The sequence below is a fragment of the Triticum urartu genome, chromosome 7A (genome assembly GCF_056163025.1).
Source record: "Triticum urartu cultivar PI428250 chromosome 7A, HENAU_Tu73, whole genome shotgun sequence".
Classification (NCBI taxonomy): Eukaryota; Viridiplantae; Streptophyta; class Magnoliopsida; order Poales; family Poaceae; genus Triticum; species Triticum urartu.
The window spans coordinates 390,952,999-390,958,959 of NC_141879.1; positions in this window are offsets into that span (position 1 = coordinate 390,952,999).

Below are 5,961 nucleotides of genomic sequence, written 5' to 3' on the forward strand. Positions count from 1 at the left end.
GCTGCGCGCACCCATGGAGGCTCGAGCTGCGCTCATCGCGGCAAATGAGCTCCTGCGTTACCGTCCCGTCGACGACGTCTATGAAGAATGGCTCGACCGCATCGCCGAGCTCGTCCGCGCCGCAGGGGGCTCTCCTACGCCGTCCGTTCCGCTGCACCGCACACCGCCCTGCGCGGGCGACGAAGCTCCGGCGGCGCCCCGGCCGCCTCCTCCACAAGAAGGTGCCATGGCTCCAAGGTGCGTGGCCCCTAGGCGGAACCTGCTCCGTTAGGTGCCAGCGCAGCAAGAGCAGAGCTGCCAGGAAGTCCCTCGCCCGCAAGAAGCTGCCCGGGCGCTCCCTGCTCCAGCACGTCGCGACCATGCTCCTGCTCCCGCACGTCAAGACCCAGCTGCAGCGCGTGGGGACATGCAAGACCAAGCTCTCCGTCACCCAAGGCCTCCCGTGGCCACAGCAGGCTGCCGTGCCTTCACCACCGAGCTACGCAATGTTGCATGGCCCGGCAAGTTCAAGCCGGACCTGCCTCCTCGTTACGACGGCACGGCTGACCCTGCGAAGTTCCTCCAGCTCTACGAGCTGGGCATCGAAGCTGCCAACGAAGACGAGAAGGTCATGGCGAACTGGTTTCCCATGGCGTTCAAGGACGGGGCCCGCACCTGGCTCCTGAACCTGGCTCCAGGCACGATCTCCTCCTGGGACGAGATGCGCACCCGCTTCATCGCCAACTTCCAAGGTACTCGCGACCGGCCACCCGCCGTGAGCGACATGCGCCGCATCAAGCAACAACCCGGGGAGACCCTGCAGAAGTACATCCAGTGCTTCAACAACGCATGCCTCAAGATTCCCAAGGTGACTGAGGAGGCCATCATCTCAGCCTTCTCCGACGGCGTGCGCGATGTCAAGATGAAGGAGGAGCTGGCGATGCATGAAGACCTGTGCACTTCCTTGGAGCTGTTCAACTTGGCAACCAAGTGCGCCAGGGCTGAGGAAGGGCGTCTCTCCCTCCTCGAGCTGCCTGCCGCAGACCCAGAAGAGAAGAAGCCCAAGGCCAAGGATGTGAAGCGCAAGGGGGCTGCCATGCTCGCGGCAGAACCAGACACCAAGTGGGGCAGAGATCAGCCCGAACCTTCCAAAGGCAGCCGGTACTGTGTGTACCACGACCTCCACACCCACAAGACCAATGAATGTCAAGAGCTCCGAGCCGTGCGAGAAGGAAGGATCGGCCGTCGCCCCGACCGCGGTGACCGGGGCTACGGTCAAGGATGAGGAAGGAATGCAGGACGCTGGGAAGACCGTGGCCCGCGCCAAGGGTGGCGCGATCAACCTCGCGAGGATCGCTGGCAAGACCTGCCTCGCGAGGGAGACCAGAGGGATCAGCCTCGCGAGGATCGCCCGCATGGCAACGCAGGCCTCCCTCCGCTGCTGCCGCAGCCAAGGAGAAACGAGGACCGCCACCAAGACGAGGGGGCTGGGGGCTTCCAGGAGCCGCGCGCGATCGCCTGCATCCTGGCGGGGCTCAGGCCCCAGCCTCTCAGCGCATCTTCAAGCAGTTCACCCGCGAAGTGAATGCAGTCCTTCCCAGGCTTGAAGCCACGCGCCCTCTCAGGTGGTCGGCATGCGCCATCACGTTCAGCTCAGCAGATCAGCTCAAGTGTGCGGCTACAGCCGGAGTCCTCCCAATGCTTTGTTCCCCAATCATCAGCAACGTGGTGGTCACCAGGACCCTCATCGATGGCGGGGCAGGGCTCAACGTCCTGTCTGTGGAAACATTCAACAATCTCCAAGTGCCCTACAGCCAGCTTCAGCCAACCAAGCCTTTCTCCGGAATCACCGACGGCTCCACGGTCCCGATTGGGCAGGTCCGCCTCCCTGTCACCTTCGGGGCACGCGAAAACTACCGCACCGAGCTCATCGACTTCGACGTCACTCACATTCGCCTGCCGTACAACGCCATCCTTGGGTACCCAGCGCTGGCCAAGTTCATGGCCGTAACTCACCACGGCTACAACGTCCTCAAGATGCCAGGAAGTGGCGGAGTCATCACGGTGCCCTGTGAAGAGAAGGACGCGGTGTGTTCCCTGGAACGAGCCTTTCAGGCCACGTCACTGGAAGACCCGGATCACGGAAGCAGGAGGCTTCCCGAGACCGCCCCCAAGAAGAAGAAGACATTGTCCGGCCCGGCCCCTCAGGAGGCAGGCCCCTCTGGGCCCGTGCCTGCCCATGGGGAACCTCCTTCCATTGCATAGGGAAGCGCGCCTAGCGCCCTCCTCAGGCAGGGCTCGGGGGCTCTCCCCTGGAGGGCCACCGACCTGGCCAGGGTCACGAGGGAGGCGCTTGGGCACCACATGGAGGCGTGTTTCGAAGCACGTTTCCCTCAAGAAGGAGTAAGGCAAGGAGAGCCAGACCCTCAGGAGTTCGTCAGCAAGGCCATTCAGGAGCTACAGGAGTCAAGAGTCATGAAAGGCGGCCGCCGTCTACCAGCAGTGGCTCCCCATCCAGGCGAGGATGGTGGGCTGCGCGTCTGCATCGACATACCGGGGCTCAACCGAGTCTCCTCTCTAGAGCGCCTCTGGCCCTCGCGAGTGGGGCGCTGGGGAGGTCCACCCCACAGCTATGTTCGCATGCCTTGCGGCTTGCCGAAAGCGGCTACCGCGTACCAGCGCCTCATGAGGGGCATCATGGAGGCACAAGAGGCCAGGCGTTCCGCAGCCCTGGCGGAGATGGAGATGGTCCGCGGGGAGCCGCCAGCACCTCCGGAGCCTCCCGAGGCCCCTGGGCCTGGGGGCTCGTGAGGATCGGCTCCTGCAGCCCACCGAGTCTGCTACACCAACACCCCTTCGACCTCAACGTCATCAGGTGACATCTTTCAAGTTTCACTTCCAGCTGGGAGCGCCCCCCAGGGCTGCATTATTCCCAGGCCGCATGGGTCCGTCCCTGCGGCATGTATCCCTTTTATTTCATGTTGTTAGCTTACCTTGTTGGGGGCGCCCCTCGGGCTGCATGATCCCCAAGTCGCTTGGGCCAGACCCAGCGGCATCTATCTCATTTGCAGTTATTTCCGGTTATGCGTTATACCCACCATGCTTGATTATTTGATGCCGGTCCACGGCACCTCTTCTTATCCATGCCGACCACTTGCATGTTAAGGGGGGGGGGGTACCTGAGCATCGCGACTCAGGGCTCTTACTGGCTCTCCAGCCCTCACCCTCTGGCCTTGTCCACGGCATCGCAACCTGGCATACCAGCGACGGCTGAGACCAGCTCGAGGGCCGGGACCCGAGGACGTAGAGTGCCGGCATCTAACCAAATTTGCAGGGACACATCACAAGATAAGTCCCAGTGCCAGGCGCAACCCGCCTAGAGGTAGGGCCCCGTGAGTCCCGCGCTGGCCCACGGGTGCCCAGATACACCTCGCCAGGCCCTACAGTGCCAGCCACGTGTCAGGGCGGGGCTGTACATGCCCCGGGGGCTCCTCCCGGAGGGGGCCCCCTCCCACATACTAGTGGAAGCACCATGCTCCGCGCTGGCTGATGACACTGCCGAGGAGCGGCTATGCCCGTACACATATGGAAGCGCTATGCTCCGCGCTGGTGATAAACAACTGAGGGTGCCCCCCGGGCCGCATCAACCTCAGGGAGCCCAGAGCTTAGTGTCTAGCCTCATCGTAACGCCTCCCCTCGGGAGTGCCGCGTGAGGGGGCTGGGCACGGGGGTTGCGCCTAGGTCACGCCCAGACGCACGCCGCCCAGCCAGCCCCCTCGGGCCTGGTTCATCGCGTGTCTCTCCCCGAGCGGAGCCAAGGTACGAAGGCCGTTTGAGCGTCAAGGGGACTCCTGAGCATCGCGACTCAGGAGCCTAACTGGTCACGTAGCCCCTCACTCCTTAGTTCCGAAAGGCTAACGCTGGGTGAGGTATGCGTGCGGCCGGGCTCTGCAGACGTAGAACGGTAGATCCACCCACATCACACCTCCCTACTTGTTGTTTGTGCGCCAAGGGGGACTCCTGAGCATCGCGACTCAGGAACCTAACTTGTCACGTAGCCCCTCACTCCTTGGCCCGTCCTGGTTTCCGGTCGGGACTAACACTAGGTGAGGTATGCGCGGGGCCGGGCTCTGCCGGCGTAGAACATAAGCAAGTAGGAAGGAAAAGCGCAAATTTCAAGGAATTCAAAAGCAAATATTACAGTCCACACTATTATCTCAATGCCAAATGCAAGTTTAAACGCCTCCCCGAGGCATGATACATGTGCAGGAATTAAAGGAAGGACATAAGCCACAACGGAGTCACTTGTCGGTGGTGGAGCGGCGCGGAGTGGGTTCGCCTTATGGAGCAGTGGGGTCGGCAGCGCCTTGCTTCGGCTTGGTGTTGAAGGCCCGGAACTTCCCCAGCAGAGCCTCCGCGCGACCCTTCACGGCCTCGGCAGCGGCAGCGGCACGCTCGCCGCTTGCTGGCTCCAGCAGGCCGTCGAGGTCGACGTCGGGATCGCGAAGGTAGATGTGGGTGAGCACCCGTGTCAGTGCTGCAGAAGACAGGACACATGCCTCGGCCTCGGCTGTGGGGCCAAGGCCAAGGGCGACATCTTCAAGAGCGCGAACCAGGAAGGGAAGCATCTTGGTGGGGCCATCCTCAGTGCCAGCCAGCGGGCTCTCCAGGCCGCTGTCGTAAAGCGTCCTCAGCGAGGAGCGAGCCTTCTCCTCCATCTCCGTGAAGGCCACGCGGTCCTCGGCAAGAACCAGGGCCTTGTCGTCCAGCTCGGCCTTCCTCGCCCCCAACTCCTGCTCCAGCGTGCCTAGGCGGCCGCGGAGCTTCCTGAGCTTGACCTCCCTCTCCTTGACGGTCGCCTCGCGAGCCTTCACGCCTTCTTCCTGCTCTTGGCGAAGGCGGACCTCTTTCGCGAGCTGGTCTCGCAGGCCCTGCAGCTCGTCCTACAGCGCCTTGCAGCGACCACGGACGTCGACCACCTCCCCTAGGGCTGCGTCACGAGAAGCCTTCGCCTCAAGGACAGCCTGCTTCTCCTCATCGCAAGCCGTCGAGGCCTGGACCAGCGCTGCCCGAATCGAAGCGTTGGAGCGAACCCATCCTGAAGCCAGCTCCAAGCGCCCGGCCACCAAGCCAGGGTCGGCGCCAAGAAGATCCTGCCGCAGTCGGTCCAGCTCAGCAACAGCATGATCCAGAATGGCAGAAGGAGTCAGAGAGACAGTAGCAGGTGGAGTAGGAGGAGAAGGCAGCTGCGCGGCCACAGCATCCTGAGGTAGAGTCTGCTGCGCCCCAACGGCTGTAGTGGTGGCGGCAGGCAAGGACACCTCGGGAGTCACTTGGGCCGTGGGGGCCGAGCTCGCCCCAGCCGGCTCAGCCAGGCCTCGCGAGGACGACCGGGCAGGAGAAGCCCGTGCGTCGCGGTCACCCTCCTTCGCGGGCAGAGGCGCTGCCACAGATGGAACCTCAGGAGCTCCCTTCGACTTCTTTGCTGTGGGCGCCGGCCTATCCAAGAGACGCGGACGTCAAGCCTCAGAAGCAGAACAAGAAATAAAGACAAGAATCAAATGCTTACGGGTCGTCGCCAGTGAGCTCGAGCGGCCTCCGGCCAAATTTGAAGCCTGAAAGCCGGCTGGAAGGGTCAACCTCGGGAAGCTTGGAAGCGGAAGGTGTGTCTGCGGTCTGCCTCGGGGCCGGGGCAGACCTGCGGGAGATCAGCCCGGTCCTGCCCTTCTTCGGGTTCGGGGGCAAGCTCCCGCCGTCCTGCTCGTCGTCATCCTTGTGGTCATCCTCGTCGTCATCGCTCGGAGAGAGGCGGAGGACGCGGGACTTGCGCCGGGGGAGGGGAGCCCTCGACTCTCCGTCAGTCGCTTCAGAGTCAGGCCCTTTTTCCCGCTCCCCTCCTTCCTCCTCTTCGCTGGAGTCGTCGGAGGGCACGTCCACCTGTTCCTCGGGAGTTTCCTTGGGCACGGGCCCATCCCCGTTGAA